The sequence below is a fragment of the Pseudophryne corroboree genome, chromosome 11 (assembly GCF_028390025.1).
Source record: "Pseudophryne corroboree isolate aPseCor3 chromosome 11, aPseCor3.hap2, whole genome shotgun sequence".
NCBI lineage: Eukaryota > Metazoa > Chordata > Amphibia > Anura > Myobatrachidae > Pseudophryne > Pseudophryne corroboree.
In genome coordinates this window covers 40,040,304-40,064,888 of record NC_086454.1, presented here as the reverse complement: position 1 = coordinate 40,064,888, position 24,585 = coordinate 40,040,304, and the positions used below count along the sequence as shown (strand labels likewise).

General features: G+C 46.2%; 1 long non-coding RNA gene across 2 annotated transcripts in view; it reads right to left on the bottom strand.

Moving 5' to 3' along the window:
• The window catches only part of LOC134969885 (uncharacterized), a 175,060-nt gene that overhangs the window by 78,793 nt on the left and 71,682 nt on the right, over nt 1-24,585 (bottom strand). The window contains exons 2-4 of one of the 2 annotated variants that reach the window (XR_010189544.1): nt 17,816-17,886; nt 15,927-16,004; nt 15,784-15,843 (exon numbers count right to left, since the gene is read on the bottom strand). This is a non-coding gene — a long non-coding RNA (uncharacterized LOC134969885). Of the gene's footprint in view, nt 1-15,783; nt 15,844-15,926; nt 16,005-17,232; nt 17,305-17,815; nt 17,887-24,585 lie in introns of those variants that run through there. The other variant, XR_010189545.1, reaches the window with a different exon arrangement.

Genomic DNA, 24,585 nt, shown 5'->3' with positions numbered 1-24,585 from the left:
CTCTGAAAACTCATCTCTTCAGGCAAGCTTATCAAATTCCAGACCCACCAATATAACCTTCAATGCTTCCCTATCTAATTACATCCTCTCTGTACAGTCCACATAACCTCACATTTTGTCTTCCAACATTGCTGGGTGATCGTATAATACAACCCATTAAGAACCTAGCAATCTAGGGGACCATTATGTAACAGGTAGCATCTATCCTTGTGTATCAATGCCTATTTCCCTATAGATTGTAAGCTTGCGAGCAGGGTCTCCCTACCTCTATGTCTGTCTGTTATTACCTAGTTTTGTTCTATAACTGTTGTTCTAATTGTAAACAGCAACGGAATATGCTACGCTATATAAGAAACTGCTAATAAATAATAAATAGGTAGTAATACTAAAAAAACCAAGAAATCACAAAGGAGTATGTACTGGCAATCTCCCCTAATTAGCAATCAGCAATATAGCGCTATTTGCTAACTAGGGGAGGTCGCCCAGTATGTACCTGGCTTTAAAAACAGCAGCTATTTTGTTCCAGAAAGATGGAATCATGGGTGTTCCCATGTCGTTTGGGTTCATTTCTTTGGATTCTCATTCAAACTTCTCAATTGCCTAAACAAGGTGTCTGCTTGTTGTTACGATGCTCAGGTCTATAAGTGGCAATGATGATAACTGCTGTTTACTGAAGGGGTAATATTAAAGGGGTTGTGACTCCTTTGTAAATAGACGGTCACACCCCTAAGTACTGTGGGATTGAAAGGTAGGAATTAATGCAAACAAATAACCAAAAAGTTGTATATGAAATATATGTTAAAAAAAAGCATAGTAAAAAGCAGAAGATAAGAATTCTAGGGTGAAATGTTCACAAATAAGCATCAGACTCGCACTCAAGTTCGAATGTGGCCGTATTTAGGGTCCTAGTCGTTATGTCAATTTTCAGGGCCTGGGCATCCCCTCGATAATTGGGTATTCAATTCGCAGTGAGTGCCGGAGCAATTCATCCTTGCGGCAGCATGGAAACAACTGATCCGAAGACCAGCTGTCCCGGCGAGGCCTTTCACCGCTTCTTTAGTAGTAGTGTAACTTAGCACTACCGAGTCTGACCTGGCAGTGCTACTGCGCATGCGTGACCGTGGGTTCATTCCAGCGTTACTTCTGGCAGAAGGAGCTGAGTAGTGGTAGAGGGATCCTAATAGATTCCTCTTTGCGATCAGGACTCCTTCTTAACTGGAGGTGCAGGACTGGAGGTGCAACAGCAAACACCATCTGGAGATGTAGAATGTTCTTACAATTGTAACACCAGAGGGTTGGTGGGTATGTCTAAGTGGTTGAGAGAGGTATCACAGGGTGGCTATGTGACGGACCTTTCCCCTGGAATGTTTCTTCCCGTACCTTGTCCTGCAGTACCATGTTCAGAGAGGTAGGATAGATTGATAAAAAACAGGAGTGAGTCAGCAATTCCAACAGGATGGGGGAAATCTACTAAGATGGGAGTTCTATTTAAGATGGGATGTTTCCCATAGCAACTAATCAGATTCTGCTTCTCATTTATCCAGCACCTTCTGGAAGATAATACCTGGCATCTGATTGGTTGCTATGGGCAACATCCCATCTTAAATAGAACTCCCATCTTAGTAAATTTACCCCGATGTCTTTTTTTGAGCTGCAATGAACTCTGGATAGAAGATGATGATTAAATGGCATTAAATTTGTATAACCACAAAAAGAAGAATTTGGGTGTAAAAGATGAACAAAGAGAAGACAATTGACTGCAGTTCACACCACAAAGGAGCATTCAATATGCAAAAGACAATTATTTAGAATCATACAAGAGTGGCAGAATATAATTGGAATCACAGATGACCACGTTAATTAGAATCACAAATACTAGCATGAAATAATTGGAAATACATAATGTGGTGATGAAGAGAGTGATGAAAAATACAATTATCAACGCTAACTTTCTAGCTTTCCCTAGCCAAGGTATTTAAATCTTCACCGGCAATTAACGTTGAAGCTCAGGAAGAAGTCTGCTGTGCCACAGTATGATTGGCTCACAAATGAAAGGGGAAATCCTGGATGATGACAGAGTCAGAGTCAATTATTCACCACAAACTTGTCACAAACTCAGGTGAACATGTACTAAGCAGTAATAAAAGTGGAGAAGTTGCCCTTGGTAACCAATAAGTTGCTCTGTATACGTTTATAATATGTAAATTCTAAATGTTACGTCAATGCTGATTGGTTGCTATGGGACACTTCTCCTATGGCTCACTTCTCCAATTTTATCACTGTTTAGTACATGTCCCAAAATTAATGTGTGTATTTGTGCTGGTACCACAACTCAGTTCCACTAAATCTCATAGTATCAAAGTAGTAAGGGAAAAGAGTTGAGTCAATAAACTCCTTGCAGTGCTTAGCTGGCGGAATGTGGTGTTGCAGTGTTTAACTTAAGTAATATGGGGGCAGATGTATTAAGCCTGGAGAAGCGATAAAGCAGTGATAAGTGCAAGTTCCAATATGTAAATTTAAAGTTAGGAGCTGATTGGCTGGTGCGTTTTCACCTTGCACTTATCACTGCTTTATCACTTCTCCAGGCCTAATACATCTGCCCCATGGTGTTATGCTGTCCGCACCCTTTACATCACAGATATGGATAGGGGTCCCTTACCCTGGTTATCAAACTTGCCCGGGGCTCTTGTTGTTTGTATACTTTTATACTCTTAAGTCCCTCTTAAGCGGAGGTTGTCACTTTCTCAGCCAGTCCTTCATGGCTCCTTTTAGTTCCAAGATGGCCGCAGCATCCATGCCTCTCCTCAGGCCTGGTGGTGTCTGGTCTCCAGCTGCGGCATCTAAACACCTGCTCATCCAGCATTTGTCTCTCCGGCAGCACCCCGCTGCTCACACTCTGCAGCACTGCTCTCACCGCCCTGCGTCCTGTGGCTGTCACTTGGTCTTTTAGCTCCTGCTCAGCTCCACATGCAGGAAGCATTCCAATGAGGCCTCTCACACTCTGCACTGCTCCTCCTCCTACTTCCCACATGGCTCTTCTCTCCCAGGCTGCCCACGTCCAATCAGTGATCTGCATCTCGACCCAGTGATCAGACCAGGGTCCTAGATTTAACTCCTGCTGTGTCTTGCTCTCCCCCTGTGCTGCTGCGGACCTGTGAGTCAGGTCTTAAAGGGGGCCTGCACAACACTTTTCGGGGTACCACACAGTCAAGTTCCGGAATGTGTTGTATTTTCGGAGCTTGAGGACCCCTCGTGCATGGGTACAGCGGGCCAGATCGGGAGTGACAGGTAAGTAGGAGATATCCAAAATATGAATATGAATGAATACACACCTCCCAACTGTCCCGCTTCCAGTGAGACAGTCCCGATGTGGAGACACTGGCAGCAGTGTCCCGTGAAGGGGGGGGGGGGGGGGGGGGGGGAGGTTGGAGAAGCCTTTGAGCAAAGCAGCGAGTGATCCCTGAATAGATGCCATGCGCACAGCTTTTATACAGTGCAGGGAAGTGAGCTGCGGGCTGCCCAGCTGCTCGGAGAGCACTGGACACACCCCAAAATGGCAGAGACAGGGTTGTGTTGCGAGGCACATCAGAGGCCACGCTCAAGGGTTCTGGTATCATATCAGCAAAAGTTGGGAGGTATGATGAATAGCACTGAGACTTAATTTATACAAAAGGAGAAAATGTTTAGTGATGATCATCATTTACTTCCAGTTGTTATCGGTTCCCAAACCAACCTATTGCATGTGACTGCTTCTCCAAAGACTGTCAGCCTCCATGCTGAAATACAGTTGTATTTGCTATTGCTCCAGTGATATTTATATTTTTGTGTGCTTCAATAAACACCATTATGCACATGCGCAGGAACTTATTACAGCCTCCTCGTTTCCTCCACCGCACCACCACTGACCCACTAGTGCCCCCTCCAGGAACAGACACAAACCCGGACCTGACAAAGAACCACCAATACACTGTGTTACTCTGTATATTATAAAGGGGCCAACTACGCGACTGCCTACTATTGAAGGGGCCAACTGCCTACTAGGGGCCAACTGCCTACTATTGAAGCACTAGGTGATTCATCGCGCCCTACGCTCTTCACACCGTCGCAAGGGACTACGCCCCTTCAACCCTTGCACGCCCTTGGGTCATGCAATATTTTTATTATATGGAGTATTACCTCCAATCATAATTTTGTGAGTGGTTAAATATTGCACGGACAAAGGGTGTGGGATAATTAAGTGGCTGTAGCCCCTTGCGACGGCGTGAACATTGTACGCAGGGCACAATGAATCACCTAGTAGGTGCTGTGGTTGAGAGAAACGCGGGTGCGTGGGAGACGGGGAGGGGGCGCCGGGGGTAGGGGAGGGGCGGTTGCAGGGGAGCCGCGGGTGCAGGGAGGGAGTCCTGAGCCACCGCGGGTGGGAAAGGGGCAGGTGCCACGGGTGGGGGAGGGGCGGTTGCAGAGGGGGCGCGGATGGGGTCCAGAGGTGCTGTGGGGGAGGGACAGGTGCAGAGGGGGCACAGATTGGGGAGGGGGTCCAGAGATGGGGGAGGGGTGGGTACGGATGGTGGAGGGCTATGTAGATGATGCTGGTGGGGTAGGGGTGGGTGTAGGGGGGGGCCGTGGATAAAGGAAGGGGTCTGGAGGTGCTGTCTGTGGGTGGGGGGGGTGGGGGGCTCAGGGAGCAGGATGTACTAACCTCTTCCGCTGCAGCATCTGGCTTATTGCATCCTGTGTGGTCTCCTCGTTAATAGGATCGCCGCCTTTCATTTTCTCCTCCGCCACCACTCAGTCCTGAACTCTCCATAGCGTTTGATCAGCTCTGCACTCCCCCTGTCAGTCCCGAATGCGCACTTGTCTCTGCTGTGTGCCATAACCAGTGTGCGCATGCACGACTGTCAGGGGGAGTGCAGCGCTGATCAACCGCTACGGAGAGCTCAGGCCTGAGTGGCCGCGGCGGTGACGAGGTGAAAGCGCAGTGAGGAGAAAATGAGGGGCAGTGGGTGGTGATCCTATTACCGAGGAGAACACACAGGATGCGTTAAGCCAGATACCGCAGTGGTAGAAGTTAGTACATCCTGTTTAAGCTGGAAAAGTTGTGGAAGGTCACAATAGACCCAGGAGCAGGTCCTAACCCATATGATGTAGACAGAGCCATCGGGACGATAGATTTAGCTGTGGAGCAGCATGTCTATTCAATAATCAGTGGGAAAGTGTTAGCTAAGGACTTGTGGACAGCCCTGCAAAGTGCGTATGAAGACAGAGGTCTGATGAGAAGGATAAGTTTGAGTCGCTTGCTATATGGAACGAAACTGAGTGCCTGCAAGGAAATGAATGATTGTATTGATAAGTTATTGTCGATAGCTCAGCAGTTGGCATCTGTGGGGGCACAGATGGACGAGGAAGAAGTGGCAATGACGATGTTGCAGAATCTGACGCCAGAATTAGATTTTTTGGTGGTTGCTTTAGAGTCAAATGATACTAAGCTGACAACAGAGATTATAAGGGCCAAGCTACTACAGTTTCAAGAACATATTTCTGTTGAGACTATAGCAGGGGGTTCTGTCTTGGTCACAAAGGGCACAAAGTCTAAAAAGCACAAGTTCAAGTGTTTTGTATGTCACAAGATAGGATATAAAACTTCAGATTGTAGGATGAGAAATTCCAGTGGAGCGCAGAAGCAGCGTGATAAGCCAAACCAATCAGCACTGAATGTAGCAGACCGTCACAGTAAGGATTTCTGGTACATGGACTCAGGGGCCACTAGGCATTTCAGTTTCAATCAGCTTTGATTCAATTCTTTAACACCGTGTGTACCCACTACAGTTACAGGGATTGGAAATAAAGTCCTTACTGCATCACAAGCTGGGACAATCACAGTGCGTTTAAGAAATGGAGGAGAAATAGTAGTTACAGACATCCAAGATGTGGTGTTCCAGATTTGGGAAGTAATCTCATTGCTATCAGCGTCCTAGCGAAAAAAGGCTACAGAGTCCAATTTGAAAAGGGCAAGTGTATGGTGCAAAATAAAAGAGGGACTGTTATTGCTTCAGCAACCCAGTGCAACCAACTATATGTCCTGGACACTGAGGAGTGTTCTGCAATGATGGCTACTGATGAAAAACAATTCAATGGAGCTGTGGCACAAACGCTTACTGTAGGTCATCTAGGATATGGCAATGGGGCTAATTCAGACCTGATCGTAGATGTGCTAAATTTACCGATCAGGTCTGAATCAGCCCCAATGTCCAGAAACTGCTAGATGGAATGGTAACAGGGATCAGTGTTGAAAGACCCATGTGTGAGAGTTGCATGAAAGGCAAGCAAACTCGCAACCCATTTCCAAAGTTAGTTAGTAGAGCAGAGACACCACTAGCTCTAGTGCACACTGATATGTGTAGTCCAATGGAGGTAGAATTGATTAGTGGCTACAGGTATCTACAGGTATTTCATGACTCTCATTGATGATGCCACAAGAACAGTAACGGATTGGGAATTTAAAGTGGCCCTGGAAAATTCTGAAAGTGGCCCTACAGATGTGTCTTCATACATCCAGCCAGAGGTGGAACTACCGCCAGTGCAAGCAGTGCCTTGCACTGGGGCCCGCCCCTGTCAGGGGGCCCAAAGCCACCGCGGCATGTAATGAGTCAAACTGACTCATTGCATGCCGCTGTGTGCTTCGGGCCACCGCCGCCTGCCGAGGAGCAGATCAGCCGGGACGCAGCAGCCACAGGAGTGTGTGTGTATGGGAGGAGGTGTTAGGGGGGGATTGCGGCGGCTCACCACCTCTGTGCTCTGGTCGCGGGCGGCGTCAGTAACATCCGACCTTGACCCAGAGCCTACCGAGGAGCCAGCTGGGAGAGACAGTGCGGGAGGAGAGAGAGGAGGCTGACGCAGCTGTGTCAGTCCGTGCAGAGTCTGAGAGCCGGATTAAAGAAGGGGGGCGGGGGGGGGGGGGTAAATACAATCGCCTGGTTTATTATGCTGCTACCTGGGTGAATGATGCAGCTGAGGCTGAGCTGGTTGCCTCGGATGCTGCATGCCGCCATGGCTCCGCCCCCTTACTTCACTGGATTGGCTAGTCTACAGAGTGTGACAACAGTGTCACTGACAGTCCTGGCTGGTAGCACCAGGAAGCCAGGCAGCAGCAGCAGCACCACTCCCTTCCCTGCTTTTCATCCAGTCAGTCCGTGAAGCTCCACCCCCTCCCCAGCCTCCTTCTACAAGGGACAAGGACTGGAGCCTCAGGCAGGAAAATGAATGGAGCAGCAAGAGTAGCTGCCAGTGACCACTGCCACTGTAATCCAGGATCAACTTCAATAAAAGTAAGTATAGTTTAATAAAAGTAAATAAAGTAAATTTCTTTTGTATATATACTACTGACTTCTTCCTGTCTAAGCATGGTTCTGTAAGTCCTGACTGTTGGTGGGTGGAGATTTGGTAAAAACCAGAGCGGTCTGGACCCCTACAGCAATATCAGCCATTGTAGAGTTGGAATTGCGTGTCCCTGTCCATCCCAGTCCAGGGGGTGTATGAGACAGCAGTGACCAAGGAGACGGGGAGAGATTACAGCCTCCCTGTATGGTCCGTACTGTTCCGTTTTTTTACCACCATCCCTGGGTCATACAGGGAGGCTGTAATCTATCCCTCCCTGTCTCCCCGGTGATAACTGTCACATACACCCCCTGGGGCGACCCCCTTCCCCCGTCCTGTCCAGAAGCTGCTGCCACTCTATTAAGTCCGCAGCATGGCTAACAGCTATCAGGACCACCGATGACACTCCCACAGTTGTGTTTAAAAAATCTTGTGGGGGGGGAAAGGGGGGGACAATCCATATTTCTGTGCATCTGTGACGTGTGTGTGTATATCTATCTATCTATCTATCTACAGTATCTATCTATCTATTCTGTCTGTCTGTCTGTCTTAATGTGTAAAAAGGGGATGCTGTCTGCCATAATGTCTAAAACAGGGACGCTGTCTGCTGTAATGTGTAAAAAGCGGATGCTGTCTGCCGTAATGTGTAAAAAGGGGACGCTGTCTGCCGTAATGTGTAAAAAGGGGGCACTGTCTGCCGTAATGTGTAAAAAGGGGGCACTGTCTGCCGTAATGTGTAAAAAAGGGGACGCTGTCTGCCGTAATGTGTAAAAAGGGGGCACTGTCTGCCGTAATGTGTAAAAAAGGGGACGCTGTCTGCCGTTATGTGTAAAAAGGGGGACGCTGTCTGCCGTAATGTGTAAAAAAGGGACGCTGTCTGCCGTAATGTGTAAAAAGGGGAATCTGTCCGCCATAAGGTTTAAAAGGGGCTATACCTGGTGTAGTGGTGCTACTGTGCGACGTAATTTGAATAATGGAGACTACTGTGCACTGTTATATGAATTGGTATTATTTTGTGACCACACCCCTTCCCCATGAAGCCATGCCCCTATATTTTTTGCGCGCGCCTATGGCGCGCACTGCCCCTGTTTTACATAGTGAGGGGGGGGGGCTCCGATGCCGTTTCTTGCACACAGCGCTAAAATGTCTAGTTACAGCACTGTTGCCATTTCCCTGGCCCTGAGCAAGTCCCCCTTCACCAGATCCTCTCCAGGGGTGAGGGGGTGGACTTGAACGGGATGAAGGTGGCCCAAAGCATTTTGTCGCACCTGGGCCCACCACTCGCTAGTTCCGCCACTGCATCCAGCCTCAATACGCCATGCAGCTTGAGATGCCTGGCGTGAGTGAGCCACCAGGTCCCATGCAACTCTGCTAACATTGGGCATCTTTCTTTGCCGAAAAAGTATCTTAGTACCAACGCAATGCAACTAGGACATAGCAGGAGACTGTGCTGATTAATGTGACTCAGTGAGCGTGCTCATTGTGGGAGGCTTGCATTATAAAGTGAGGCTTGGCTTATTAAGTGAATTTGAAACAACAGCAGGTGAGTTAGAACTTAGAATACAACAAAAGGTGAGTTTTATAATACACCAAGTGACACAAAAATTTGCAATACCATTAACATCTGATACAATGTTTGGCCTTGTGCAGTGCAATGGATGTAAAGCATTTGTTTGGAAAGAGGCATTGTGGAGACTCGGCTGCTGTCCAATCTGTGAGCAATTTTCTCTGCTGAAGGAATGAAGGCATGCTGAGATTTGTAGGATGTCTGTGTCTTTGAAGCCTCCACTGCCTCAGAGAGCCACCAGAAGACATTCTGCCTGGACTACTGTGGGCTCTCAAGGGCAGAGATTTCCAGAGGGACACAGACACCTCCCGCAAGCGGTGACACTGCAAAACTCGTATGCTACTCTTGCAGGGCTGGAAGATACAACTAATAGAGGCACTACAGAACAGGAGGATATGGGGACTTCTACCAACTATAGGAACAGGAAATGGAACAGGAAAATTGCATCTCCAAAAAGGACTGCACTTCTCTTGGGAGATTCCATTATTAGAGGAATACATCTGGGAAATGCAAATGAAGTAGAGAAAGAAGTAAGGTGCTTACCTGGAGCCACAGCTCCAAGGGATAAAGAGCGCATGCTAAGAATTGTAAAGGCAGCAAGAAAAGATGGGGAGGTGGATGTCATTGTCCACCTAGGGACAAATGACCTGGAAATGCTGAACTCATGGCCGTAAAAGATGAATTTAGGAAGTTAGGGACTGCTCTGAAGCAGGTGGCAACCACTGTATCTTTTTCAGAAGTATTGCCAGTACACAGAGGGGAAGACAGAACTCATTGCATCAGAAACTTCAATGTTTGGCTAAGGACATGGTGCAATGAGGAGAGATTTGGATTTATAGGCCACAGTCACACCATCTGGCAAGATAGTAGCTTATACAAAAGTGACGGCCTGCACCCATCTTCAAGGGGAACAAAAATACTAACTGAACAGTTTGGATGCTTCATCAAGAACTATTTAAACTAACAAAGGGGGGCAGTGAACCAAACAAGAATAAAGAAATCTGCTCCCCCAACACAGAGGTATTGTTTCTACAGGCAAAGGGAATAGGAAGCATATCCACAGCAACAGAAGATAATTCATATCAAAACCAAATAAAAATAGGCAGAGAGAAGAACATAGCTAGGAACAGAAAAAGCACAAACAAAACTCTAAAAGCTATGTGTGCAAATGCTAGGAGCTTAGGAAATAAAATCCCAGAACTAACTGCAATAATGACAAGGGATGGTCTAGACATTGTGGCAATTACAGAGTCATGGTACAATGAAAATCATGACTGGGACATAGCTATACCGGGATATACTTTATTTAGGAAGGACAGAATTGGAAAAATCGGAGGAGGGGTAGCAATGTATGTAAAAAATACCATAAATACTACATTAATACAAAGTATTGAAGAGAAAACTGAGGCCCTTTGGGTGACCATAGAAACAGAGGAAAAGTTGATTATTTGTATTGGCGTGATATACAGGCCACCAGGTCAGGAAGAGGAACCTATTGCAGGACATAACTAAAATGGCATTAAAAGGAGAGGTAATAATCATGGGAGACTTTAATCTTCCTGATGTAAACTGGGAGGAGTCTGTTGCTAGTTCCACTAGAAGTAGGAACATTTTAAATTCCCTTCAGGGAGCATCCCTCCACCAATTGGTGAGGGAGCCCACTCGGAAAGACGCAATATTAGACTTAATACTTACAAATGGAGACAGATTATTGGACGTAAAAGTGGGTGAAAACCTGGGATCCAGTGATCATCAAGCAGTATGGTTCAGCATTAAGACAGAGACTGACTCGTCCCATACAAAAACAAAGGTGTTGGATTTTAGGAAGGCTGATTTTGTAGGGATGGGAAAATGTGTAAGCGATTCTTTGGCAGAGTGGAGGAACTTGGAAGCAGTGCAGGAGAGGTGGGAAACATTAAAATGTGCAATATTGAAGGCAACAGACCTTTGTATCAAAACTGTTAGGAAAAACACAAGGAAAAGGAAGCCAGTGTGGTTTGCAAAAGAAGTAGCAAATATTGTGAGAGCAAAAAAGATGGCTTTTAGGAAATATAAGCAGACACAAAATAATGAAGACAAAGAGATATATCTTGTTAGACAGAAGGAGACTAAGAAGGTAATCAGATGTGCAAAGGCACAAGCCGGGGAGAAAATGGCCCAGTCAGTGGGTAAAGGAGGCAAAACTTTTTTTAGGTATATAAGCGAAAGGAGAAAAACAAAAGGCGGAATTATAAAACTAAAGACGGACACTGGGAGTTTTGTTGAAGGAGACAATTTAATAGCAGATCATCTTAATGATTATTTTTGCTCAGTATTTACTACTGAAAGAGAGGGGAAGGGGCCACAGTTAAGTTGCAGGGATATTCAGGAAAATGAAACAAGTACATTTACAGAGGAGAAGGTCCTAACAGAACTCTCAAAGCTGAAAGTGGACAAATCTATGGGGCCAGATGGGATACATCCAAGGATACTAAAAGAACTTAAAGAGGTGCTGGTAGCACCATTGACAGAATTATTCAACCAGTTATTAGCTACAGGAGTAATTCCAGAGGACTGGAAAAGAGCAAACGTAGTCCCACTGCACAAAAGTGGAAGCAAGGAAGAGGCAAACAACTACAGACCAGTGAGTCTTACATCAGTAGTAGGGAAATTGATGGAAACTCTCTTAAAAGAAAGAGTTGTAGATTATCTCAAATCCGGCAATTTACAGGATCCCAAACAGCATGGATTCACTGGGGGGAGATCATGTCAAACAAATCTTATTGACTTTTTTGATTGTGTGACTAAAGTGATGGATAAAGGTGGAGCCATGGATATAGCTTATCTAGACTTTAGTAAGGCTTTTGACACTGTTCCACATCGCAGACTGCTAAATAAACTTGAAAGTTTGGGATTGGATATTAGGATTATTGAATGGATAAGATCTTGGTTGAAGTATAGAAAACAGAGAGTTGTGGTAAATGGAGTGCATTCACAGGAGGGAAATGTTACCAGTGGAGTACCCCAGGGATCTGTACTTGGACCAGTGCTTTTTAATATCTTTATTGGTGACATTGCAAATGGCATTAAAGGGAAAGCATGCCTTTTTGCAGATGACACAAAGGTATGCAACAGGGTAGACACACCAGGTGGGGTAAAACAAATGATTGAGGATCTAGGTAGACTAGAGGAATGGTCAAGAGTTTGGCAATTACAGTTTAATGCCAAAAAATGCAAAATCATGCACTTGGGTCTCAAAAATCCTAAAGCTAAATATAGTATTAATGGCACTATACTGAAAACTACTGAGGAGGAAAGGGATCTAGGAGTCACTATTTCAGATGACTTAAAGGCAGGTAAGCAATGTAACAAGGCAACGAGGAAGGCTAGTCAGATGCTTGGCTGCATTGGGAGAGGAATCAGCAGCAGAAAGAAAGAAGTAATAATGCCACTGTATAGGTCATTGATACGGCCTCATCTAGAATACTGTATTCAGTTCTGGAGGCCATATCTTCAAAAGGATATTAATACTGTACATTAGAAACTGTACAAAGGAGGGCAACTAAAATGGTGCATGGCCTACATCACAAAACATACCCAGAAAGACTAAGAAATCTCAATATGTATAGTTTGGAGCAGAGAAGGAAAAGGGGGGACATGATAGAAACTTTCAAATATATCAAGGGTTTTAACAAAGTCCAGGAGGGAAACATTCTCCAAATGAAGAGAAGCAATAGGACACGAGGACATGCACTGAGGCTGGAGGGGGGGAGGTTCAGGGGAAATTTGCGGAAAAATGATTTCACAGAAAGGGCAGTGGACAAGTGGAATAGCCTCCCATCAGAGGTGGTAGAGGCTAAGACAGTAGAGCAATTTAAACATGCATGGGATAGACATAAGGATATCCTTACAAAGAAATAAGGATCAAATTAGGTTAGAGATAAAAATAATGTAAAAAAAAAAAAGGGGCAGACTAGATGGGCCAAGTGGTTCTTATCTGCCGACAAATTCTATGTTTCTATATATGAAACTTGTATATTGTGTGTGACTGAGTCTGTATACAGAGCACTGCGGAACTTGTATTGGAAGAGAGCTTCGGCTGCTACATTGTACACAGTCAGAGACTCAGTCACACACAATATACCAGTGTCATTTAACAAATCAATCAGCACAGTCTCCTCGTGCGTCCTGTAATTGTGACATAAAAGATGACTGACACTAGGAGATTGTCATGTGACCTGGCATGCCAAGAGGGGCTGTTTGGTGTGACTGCAGTAAAGATGTATGAGGACATATATGTAGGCATGGCCAGGAGCAAATGTTGGCGAGGTTTGCAGACCATTAGCCCCAGTGCTGATAGCACTGCAGGAAACGCTATAAAGCATACCTCCCAACCTTCTAGTAGCAGCGGCTGGGACCTTTACACATGTCGGTGGTGCATGCCAGAAAAAGGGGGCATGGCCTCATGTGAAGCACAGCGCCTGCGAGCCACACTAAGGGCATGCCCAGCACTCCACTCCCAGTCAGTCTCTCCATGGAATAGACGCTGTGCACGGTATCTATTCACCACTTGCTCTGCTAAGTAGAGCAGTGGGTGAGGGGGCCTCCGAAACCCACCCACCCCTTCCGCCCTCCTACTGAGCTCTTCCTCACATGACAAGGATGGCCTGATCTCATGATGTTAGGATATCCTTCATGGGTCACTCTGCTTGCTATGGCAGGTGTCGGCAGACTGCCAGTCATGCAAGTGTATCACTCCTTGAAGGGCTGGTTTTAGACCAATTAGGGACCAGGGTGAAAGGTTTTAATAGCACCCCCATAAAAAAAAAAAAAAAATCATATACTGGTATTTTGTGTGCACTATATATACACCTTACCTATACAGTGGTTTCTCTGCAGCAGGGAACCTCTGAGGAAACTGATCCTCCCAGGGCAGTGTCTTCAGTCACTATTCACGTATATCACATGCTGGGAGATGTCTCTTTGTGTAGAAATATATCCAATGTCATGATCATACAACAGAGGTTCAACCAGATTCATGTCCTCTGTGTCACCTCCTGTCCCTTGTGCCCCTTCCAGCCTACTGTGTCTCTTCACTATCCTGCCCAAGGTCACTCTAGCCTCCTGCCCCCTGTCACTCCAGCCTCCTGTTCCTCCAGCCTTCTGCCCCATCTCTCTAACCTCCTGCCACTGCAGACTACTGTCCTGTCTCTCCGGCCTCCTGCCCCATCTCTCCAACCTCCTGCCACTGCAGGCTCCTGTCCTGTCTCTCCGGCCTCCTGCCCCATCACTCCAAATTCCTGCCCATATGTCTCAAGCTTCCTGTCCCCTATGTCTCCAGTATCTTATCTCCTGCCACTCCAGCCTTCTGCCATGTCACTCCAGCCTCGTATCTCCTGTCACACCTTCCACCGTGTCTCCAACCATCTACTTTGTCTTTCCAGCCACCTGCCCAGTCACTGCTACCTCCTGCCACTCCAGGCTCCTGCTCTGTCTTTCCAACCTCCTGCCCCCTGTCACTGGTAACCTCTTGCCCCGTCACTCCAACCTCCTGTCCCTCTACATCACAGCACTTACCCCAGACTGACGGATGCTGACTGCTCTGCCTCTGATGCATGTCTGTGGCATACTTCTGTCTTGAATTGGAGGAGCTCTCTGTCTCAGGAGAAGACAGCCTCTTCTCGCGATGTCAGTAGCTTGGTGCTCCTCCTTGGGCGGGCGATTGACAGGCACCGGTGAGCTACTTGTCATACAAGAAAGCTGAAGCACTACTGAGGGCTGGCCCCTATGCGACAGGGGATCCCACAGTCCTCGCAGCCCACCAGGGCTCTTACCTGGAAGTTACACGCCCCATCCACCCCTTTTCAATGTCAAGGGTTGTGAAAGCAAAAGCCATATCAAATGTGTCTTTACTACAATCCCAAATACATGGAACTGGCACAATTGCTTTAATTATACAAGGGGTTTCTTAAAAGTCAGTTTCCCTACTGCAGGAGAAAAACAATGGTTACGCCAGTACAGTAGCTTGTGGCTTGGAGTGACGTGTGGTCTTGAGTTATGGAGCTGCCACTGCGAAATGTGTCCGACTGCAAAGTGCATTCGGGACCATTTGAATGAGGATATTAGCCGCTCATCAACTGGACCAATATTGTGTGATGAACTGAATTTCAACATGGACAATGCCAAGGCTGAGGTGAAATCGTGGCTCCTATCCATGGAGAGTAGCGTCATGTTATGACAAGTGTTTAGCCCTTAATGCTGATTATGTTGAGATGTAGCTTAAAAGTATGTAAATAAAATAAATGAGCCTTTCATTTTTCTTTCCTGGGATGGGGAAAGGTACTTTTGGGGAGACCCCTCATCATTTAGATTTACACCACAAACGCTTTCCAGATTCTGTAAAGGAAATTGCACTGTGTACTGGTCTGAACCAACATCAAGTCCTCTTAGTGGTGACAGAAACACTGACACTGTATATAGTATATGGGGATATTGCACACGGTAATGTCCGCAGTTTGCAATGCTCCATGTCTCACACCTCTTACACAGCATCTTACGTTATCTAATGAGAACAGTATCAGTTCTTACAGACGCTATTATAGGCAGGTAAGTGGAAGATGAGCTGTGCGTTACACGTGTCGCTGCTCTCACTTCCTCTGCTCCTCCATGGGCTGTGGTGTGAGTGGGACTCTGCCGTTGGTATGTGTATGATATACATATAATTCTTACTTGACACTGGCATATATTACATAACGGCGCACAATTCAAAGAGACCTTATCACAAAAACCAGATGTAGTATACACCAAAGCCCCTGATTTACAGAGACTAGATCAGAACCACTTTAGAGGTTATTAGTACAAACCTCAGTTACAGAGCAAACGGGCGGATCATCCACTGCGGAAAATGCTGTAACCTGAAGAACCTGAGACACAGAAGAACAAAACCCACCATAAGCTTCACATCAAACCAAACCAAACAGCCGTACACGATAAGACAGAGACTGACCTGTGCCTCCACCAACACAACACTGTATATCTGCTGGATGCAGCTCCAACTGGCAGCACGCGGGGCGGACAGTAGGATCTATGGGTAGAAAGAACAGGGGAACATATAAGTAATATAAGAAAAGGATTTCAGCGACATAATGCAGAGAAACATGACTGTAACCCTGAAGGTTTGAGATTTATAGCAAGTGACAGTGAACAACCGAATTGGCCAGGAGGGGATTTTGGCACCAAAAGGATTTTCCATTAATATTCAGTCTGGCTGGATACAGTGGGTGAGGAGAGTATACATAATCACCACCGTGTACTGTAGTGTACAACATAAGAAGATACTGGTACGGGACTTATAGACATTCTGTGCTACAATTGCCAATCACTATGACATTCCCTAGGATTACATTAGAGTCCGTTACACCTGGATACATATTATTTGGTGACTATCATTTCACTTCTATGCTTAATGCCAAAGCCGGACTGAGCGCCACCTCCTGCCCAGTAGCAGATCTTGCCACGGGCAAGCATGACTTTTGCCCGGGGCGCCGCCTTCCGGAGGGTGCCGGCGCCATCCAGAGGGCGCCGCACCATGGCAAGATCCACTACAGCTGTGCCCTCCGCTGCCCGCTGTGTCCCCCGGCTGTGTCCCCCTGTGAAGGGAACTAGACGCGTGGCGTCTAGTTTCCCTTCATGGAGAGGACCTTTGCTGTGAGGTGTGCGATGACGTCATCGCGCACCGCTCAGCATTTCAGCGGCGCTACTACTGTACAGGGGGCGTAACTAACCACGCCCCCTGTATGAAGCCACGCCCCTATGCACTGCCCAGGGCGCAAAAAGGGCTGGAACCGGCCCTGCTCCTGCCTGCATCCCTCCTCATTCCTGTGACTTTCTCCCAGCACTGGCAACTGGTGCCCAGTACAGTAAGCTGTGAGTGCTGCAGGGGGAGGAGGGGCAGAAAGAGGCTGGAGCTGCAGAGCGTTTCTTTAGGAGTGCTTAGGCAGTACAATACAATTTAATAAATAACACATTTCAATATACTGCCATACCCAGGATTCAAACCTATAACCTGTTGCATTCCAGTCTATTTAGGCTGTCCTGGGCCCCACAATTTCTGATGGCAGCCCTGATCAGTGCTGCAATTTCCGGATGCCGATCCAATCCACTGATCGGCGACCAAAACCAAGACTGACATATATTACACAAGGACACGCAACTCAGAAACTTTCCAACAACAATCAGATGTAGTAAGCCTCTGATTTAAAACAGAGACCAGATAAGAAGCACTTTAGGAATAATAAAGAATTAGTACAAACCTCATTTACAAAGGAAACGGGGGGGGGGGGGGGGGGATTTTCCACTGCGGAGAATGCTGTAACTGCAGGAACCTGGGATACAGAAGCACAAAACCCACAGTAAGCTTTACATCAAACTTAACCTAAAAAAAAAAGAAAAATGTAGGTGCACACTTCAAACACTAAGATTACTGATAATCAGAATAATTATAATAATCTCCACATTTTAACATGGAGTAGTAATAAGGTTTCTGAGCATAGCAGTCTACACATTAGAATGGACACTATGAAAGTTAAGTCCTGGATAAATATATACTATATACTGTGTCAGTATTAGGGCTGTAGGGACCCACCTGATAAAGGTTTGCCTTGCCGTGGTAGGAGGGCTCACACTTTTAGCCAAATTAAGAAGTTAATTATAATAATTCTGATTATTAGTATTCTTAGTGTTTGAAGTGTGCACCAGCAATTTTCTTTTTTCTGTGTGCCACTACAAGTCTCAGCATGGTAGCACTTCTTATTATGTTTGAAGTTAGGGTGTGCAGTCCGGCCCAGCTCCATCAAACCAAACCAAACAGCCGTACACAATAAGGCAGAAACTCACCTGTGACTCCACCAACAGAATACTGTATATCTGCTGCTGCAATTGGCAGTACGTGGGACGGACACTAAGACCTATGGAAAGAACAAGGGTGCATATAAGGAACGTAAGAATGGATTTCAGCAACATAGTGCATCCCAACATTTCAGGGAAAAACATGACTGCAACCTTGAAGCTTTGTGACTTATAACCACTGAGCAGATACAACCTAATTAGCAAAGAGGGGATTTTGGCCAAAATTTACAAAAATGAGAGGCGATGGGAACTCAGCATAAAACTTTACAATCTGGGAGGTCTAAATATAGATCCATAAGAAATATAATTGTGTGCACCGTTACGTATACAAAACTGAGTAGCATGTAAGGCAGTGATTTTCAACCTTTTTTTACTCGCGGCACACCGAACAATGTTTTAAAATTGCCAAGGCACACCATCCGTTCCCCACAGAAAACCCCACCAAAAAACACACATTGGCCGTCACAATAATAAAAAATCCACACATACATTGGCCTACACAGAAAAAAACAATGACATTGCTCCCCACATAAATCATGTTGCTCCTTACATACAGCTTATTGCTCCCCACATAAATCAATCACATTGCTCCCCACATAAATCATGTTGCTCACACATAAATCAATCACATTGCTCCCCACATAAATCATGTTGCTCACACAAAATCAATTACATTTCTCCCCACATAAATCCTATTGCTCCCCACATGAATTATTCACATTGTTCCCCCCATAAATCCTATTGCTCCCCACAGGAGAAATAGCATAACAAATATTAGCCCCTACTGGTCAGCTGTTCTCCTCCCTGTCCTTCAGTGGCGGGGGTTGTTCATAGTGGATTACTGCGAATACTGAGCAGCGGGCGGTTGGGCAGGTGTGGATGTGGGTGGGCAAGGAAAGCTGTGGATGCAGGTGGAAATTGGAAGATGTGTATGCAGGTGGAAATTGGAAGATGTGTATGCAGGTGGGTGGGCTGGCTGGGTGGTGAGTTGCGGCGGCCTTGACCTATGATATCACACTGCCGCGTCATCAAGGCACAGGACACAGCCGGATTATGAATGATCCTCTTAGAAGAGCCCAGGCCAACAGTTCACTCTGAAGGTGCAGGAAGCTGCTTGGCTCCGCGGCACACCTTGCAACTGGTCGCGGCACACTAGTGTGCCACGGCACACTGGTTGAAAAAGCCTGATGTAAGGCATAATACAAAGATAATTTAGGGTGTGCAAAACCAAAATAGTATGAACCCAAGAACATACGTTATAGAGTATATAAGCTATAGAAGAACACATGCTATAAATGATTGCCGCTTTAATAATCACCAGACTCGCACAAATTCCTGCGCTTCCTGCTTCTCGGAGTTATTACATTCAGCCCTATAAGCTACAAGGGCTAAAATACAATATAGAAACAAAGAAATTCCAACATAGAAGTTATCATTAGGAACAAAATTGGTACAATATGGAAAATAAAGGCTGCACCGCAGTTATGGATGTCGCACAAACAACACTGAGCAATTATAGTGACTAAAGTACAGAAGGAGAAACGTTAGGTGACCACTAGAGGACAACCAGTAGGAACCTTAACCATTGCATTTGATCACCATAAAGGAGAATTTACAACTAGTATCAGAGCCTGAAGTATAGGCCAACGTAAAAGTTACCACGGTGATGCAACGGGACGTCCTATGACAATGCAACTACAGAGTGGCCATAGCAATGAAACAGAAGCAATTCTCAAGGGGATGAGATAGGTAAAGGCATGCATGACAAACACGGAAGATTACCAATAAGAAGTTATCAAAAGCTGGAAAGAGAGATATTTGAGGGGTCGTAGAAGCACAGCCACACCCACTGAGGAAATCACACATGACGAAACGCGTTGGTCCACTATCACCACTGACCAATCACGCTAGGATTAGCAAGGAGAGATATGAACTGGAGAAAGCAGCCAATGGGGTCTGTGCATATGGCAGCTGGTCCTCCTATGTCTATTTTACTTCATTTAGAGATGGTTAATTGTATGATGGTAATACAGTAAAAATACATTTTAGATGAAGCACACAAGTGATTTTTATTATATATCATACACATAACATACCAACCGCAGATACACACTCACACCACAGCCCATGGAGGAGCAGAGGTAGTGACACTGGTAAGTACTGTAATGTGCAACTCACCTTCCACTTACCTGCCTAATAGTGTCTGTGAGAACTGATCGGTGCCCATTAAAACGAGGTTCTGTGTAAGAGGTGTGAGACATGGAGCATTGCATACCGCGGACATTACCATGTGCAGAATACCCATATACTGTATACAGTGTCAGTGATTCTATTACCACTAAGAGGACTTGATGTTCAAAGTTATTATTTCTCATATATACATGTATATTTATATAGATTCAGGATTGGTGGATAAGTATTTCTCCATTAATATATAGTCTGGCTGGATACAGTGGGTGAGCAGGAGCGTATACAGACTGGGGCGTAATCACCAGATTGGATTATAGTGTGTAACATAAGACGCTATTTGTACAGGACTTATAGACATATTTTGCTATAGGTGACATTCGCTGTTTGATATTCCCTTTGTATAAGAATCTGTTACACCTGGATACATATTATTTGTTGACCATCATTTCACTTCTATACATAATACCAAAGCCAGATTGTGCGCTGCATGAATTCTGTTATTCTATGTAACATAGAGGCTGGACCCCTCTCACATGCAGGCGGCACTACAAGGCGCTATGCGGACTCTACTGATCCAGGGCCCTAAAGTCTGTCACTTTCTATCATCATTTTATCATATAAATCCTTTGTGGGCTGACAATGCCCCCTCCAGTTCCTAGTCACACACACACACACCAGGGTCATTTCACCCCAGGGCCCGGTCTGACACTAACTTACCCTTTACCAGACACACCGAGTAGATAGGAGTATAAGTGAGGAAGGATATATACCCCCTGGGGCTGTCAGGTGACATGGAGGTAGGATACATACCCGTTGGGGCTGTCAGGTGACATGGAGGAAGGCTACATACCCCCCGGTGCTGTCAGGTGACATGGAGGTAGGATACATACCTCCCGGTGCTGTCAGGTGACATGGAGGTGGGATACATACCCGCTGGGGCTGTCAGGTGACATGGAGGTAAGATACATACCTCCCGGTGCTGTCAGGTGACATGGAGGTAAGATACATATACCCTGGAGCTGTCAGGTGACATGGAGGTAGGATACATACCCCTGGGGCTGTCAGGTGACATGGAGGCAGGAGCGTAGCCAGAACTTCATGGGCCCCGTAGCAACATTTTGAAGGGGCCCCTGCCCCAATGATTCCAGAGAGACCGCAGGAGTTGTTAATTTTATGCCCCATAATAGTGCCCTTGCTCATTTTCTGAACCATAGTAGTGCCCTAGTTCACATTATATCACATTGTAGGGCTGCCAGTACACATTATATCACATTGTAGGGCTGCCAGTACACATTATATCACATTGTAGGGCTGCCAGTACACATTATATCACATTGTAGGGCTGCCAGTACACATTATATCACAGTGTAGGGCTGCCAGTACACATTATATCACAGTGTAGGGCTGCCAGTACACATTATATCACATTGTAGGGCTGCCAGTACACATTATGCAACACAGTATCACCAATTCACATGAACACATAAAGTGTTCCCAGTTCCTATTTTGCCACACTATAGTGCCCCAGTTCATATTACGTAACATTATAATACATTCCTTTTTTCATACATTATAATCCAGTTCATTTTATACCACATTACAATGAGCAGGTCCAGTTGCATAACTAGATATATTGTAGGTCCCAAGGCAAATGTTTTTTTATCACCCAATGGTGAAAAATGTATATAACACATAACTGTGACAGGGAAGGTGGCCCCTCTCAGCTCTGGGTCCCATAACAGCTGCACTTTATGCACCTATGGTAGCTACACCCTTGCATGGAGGTAAGGTGCCCTGAGGGGATTGGTATGAAATACCTCCAATCAAAATCCAGACAGCAATTGACCGATGGTCAAAATCCCGACAAGGTCAAAATCCCGACATGGACAAAATACCGACATTTGAAATACCGACAAGGTCAAAATACCGACATGTAAAATGCAGACAGGTCAAAATACCGACATGCAATTTTCATTGGGTTTTTGTGTGTATGTTGACATAGGTCGACATGGACACCATATAAATGTACCGCGTCCGCTTGCATGGCTCGCTGCACTCGCCATGCTTCGGGCACGGTGCCTCGCTGCGATCGGCACACTATTATATTCCCCCTCCAGGTCCACTGGGATGGTAAAGTATGAACAAGTCGGTTTCAATAAAAAAACACGAAAAACCCATGTCGGTATTTTGACCTGTCGGCATTTTACATGTCGGTATTTTGACCTTGTTGGTATTTTAAATGTCGGTATTTTGTCCATGTCAGGATTTTGACCGTCGGTCAATTGCTGTCGGGATTTTGATTGGAGGTAAATTGACTGCATCCCATATGGAGGTAGGATACATACCCACTGGGGCTGTCAGATATATAGACTCTGTCAGGTGACATGGAGGTAAGATATACAGTATAACCCCTGGGGCTGTCAGGCAGGGCCGTAACTAGGTGTGTGTGCCAATATGGCCTTGCCCACTGCGCAAATGCACTGAGGGCGCACTATCTGGCAGCACACCCCCAACCCCGCTATCTCACTACTCACTCCCGCCGTCGCCTGTCTCCTGTCGCCGCTGCTGCATGGGACATGTTTGGCCCTCGCTGACACCACCGGCGCCCAGCTGCATTGCCTGACTACCTCTCACATAGGTAACGGGCAGCACTGCAGCTCCCTCCCACCCATGTGCTAGGAGAGATGACGTCTTTCCCAGCCCTCCCACAATGCCCTGCGCTGCGAATAGCACAGCGTAGGGCGGAAAGGAGGAGAGGCCTGCCAGATGGTCACATGTAAGTAGAATACTCTCTCTCAGACTCTGCCTGCCTAATGTGTAAAAAGTGGGACTCTGCCTGCCTAATGTGTAAAAAGGGGGACTCTGCCTGCCTTATGTGTAAAAAGGGGGACTCTGCCTGCCTAATGTGTAAAAAGGGACTCTGCCTGCCTTATGTGTAAAATGTGGCTCTACTTTCCATCAGGTGACATGGAAGTTAGATATATAACCCCGGGGGATGTCAGGTATACATAGACCCCGTGTCAGGTGATAGGGGATAAGGATATATACACCACTTGGGTAGTGACAGGAGATGGATGCTGATGCCTCAGGCGGTTGCCAGGTAACGATCAGCTGCAGCCAGGTCTCCCGGCTTCTGATGCTGACACTCTGGCGCCGCCTCCTCACAGCAGCCAATCAGGAGACTCCGCGCAGCGATAGCAGGGATCGACGACGACAAATCAGGAGGCTTCTGAGAGAGATGGTTTCCACGGCAACCTGCTCCGCCCGAACCAGGGGGCGTCTCCTTCCAAGATGTGGGCGGTGTCTGGAAGACGGCCGGGTCAGCGTTCCAGAGCCTGGAACAGAGTGGCGGAGATTGCGCCGCACCGGCAGGATGGGAAGGGTGAGTGTGTCCTGGCGGCTGCACTGTGTGACGTGTCTGTACAGTGTCCGGCTAGGTGTGCTACTGTGACGTAGGATGATGTCACAATGTCTGGTCTGTATATATGTCACATGTGCTGTACAGTAGTGGATATTCTCATGTCATGTACAGTGTATATTAACTAAATATATCACATGCTGTACAGTGTATATTTATATATATCTCCCATACTGTACAACTGATAGTCTACATATACCACTTGCTGTACAGTTTGTGGGTGTGTATGTGTATATATATATATCGTCCCATGGATCCGGCTCTCCTGTAGTCTGATTACTGCACTGGGTGCCTCCGAAATTTCTTGAAATAGATACACAACAAGCGTGGCACTCCAAGTGACTTGGTCAATAAAGGCTCTTACACAGGCAGGTAATGCAAATGCGACGTTTCAATGCCGGTTTTATTTAGGCATTTTCCTCAGGTATACCTGAGGAAAATGCCTAAATAAAACCGGCATTGAAACGTCGCATTTGCATTACCTGCCTGTGTAAGAGCCTTTATTGACCGAGTCACTTGGAGTGCCACGCTTGTTGTGTATCCGTATATATATACTGTACAGAATATGTTCCATATATATCACATGTGCTGCATATTGTGTATTCTGTAGACATCACTTGCTGTACAGTGTAAATTCTCTCTATATTATGCTCTACATACAGTATATGTTCCACATATATATCACTTGCTGTACAGTGTATATTCTCTCTCTTACTTGTTGTACAGTATTGTATATAAGGGGGAGGGGCGCCAGGCGGCCCGCGGGCCAACAGCAAGTATCCAGGGGGTAAGGGGGAGGTGGCCGGTGGGCAAGCCAGTCTCCCTTTTCAGCACCTGGCCGTCCTTGCCGGCCAGTAGAGTTTAACATGGCTAATTACTGGGGAAGGTGGGCAGCGGGGGTATATAGCAGCTGTCTGGAGGGAAGAAAGCCCTCTTACCTCGCTGCCCCACCCAGGACACCCAGCCACCCACCCAGCCCACTGAACAAAAAAGGAGGGGGCTAGCCAGGCCTAAGGCAAAAGGAGAAGGCAGTTGTGAAAAATGTATACGTTTTATAATTGTGTCATCACATGTAATATGGTAACAGTATATATTAAAAAATAAATGAATAAAAAAAAGGAATAAACAATGGAAACAAACGAGAAAAACA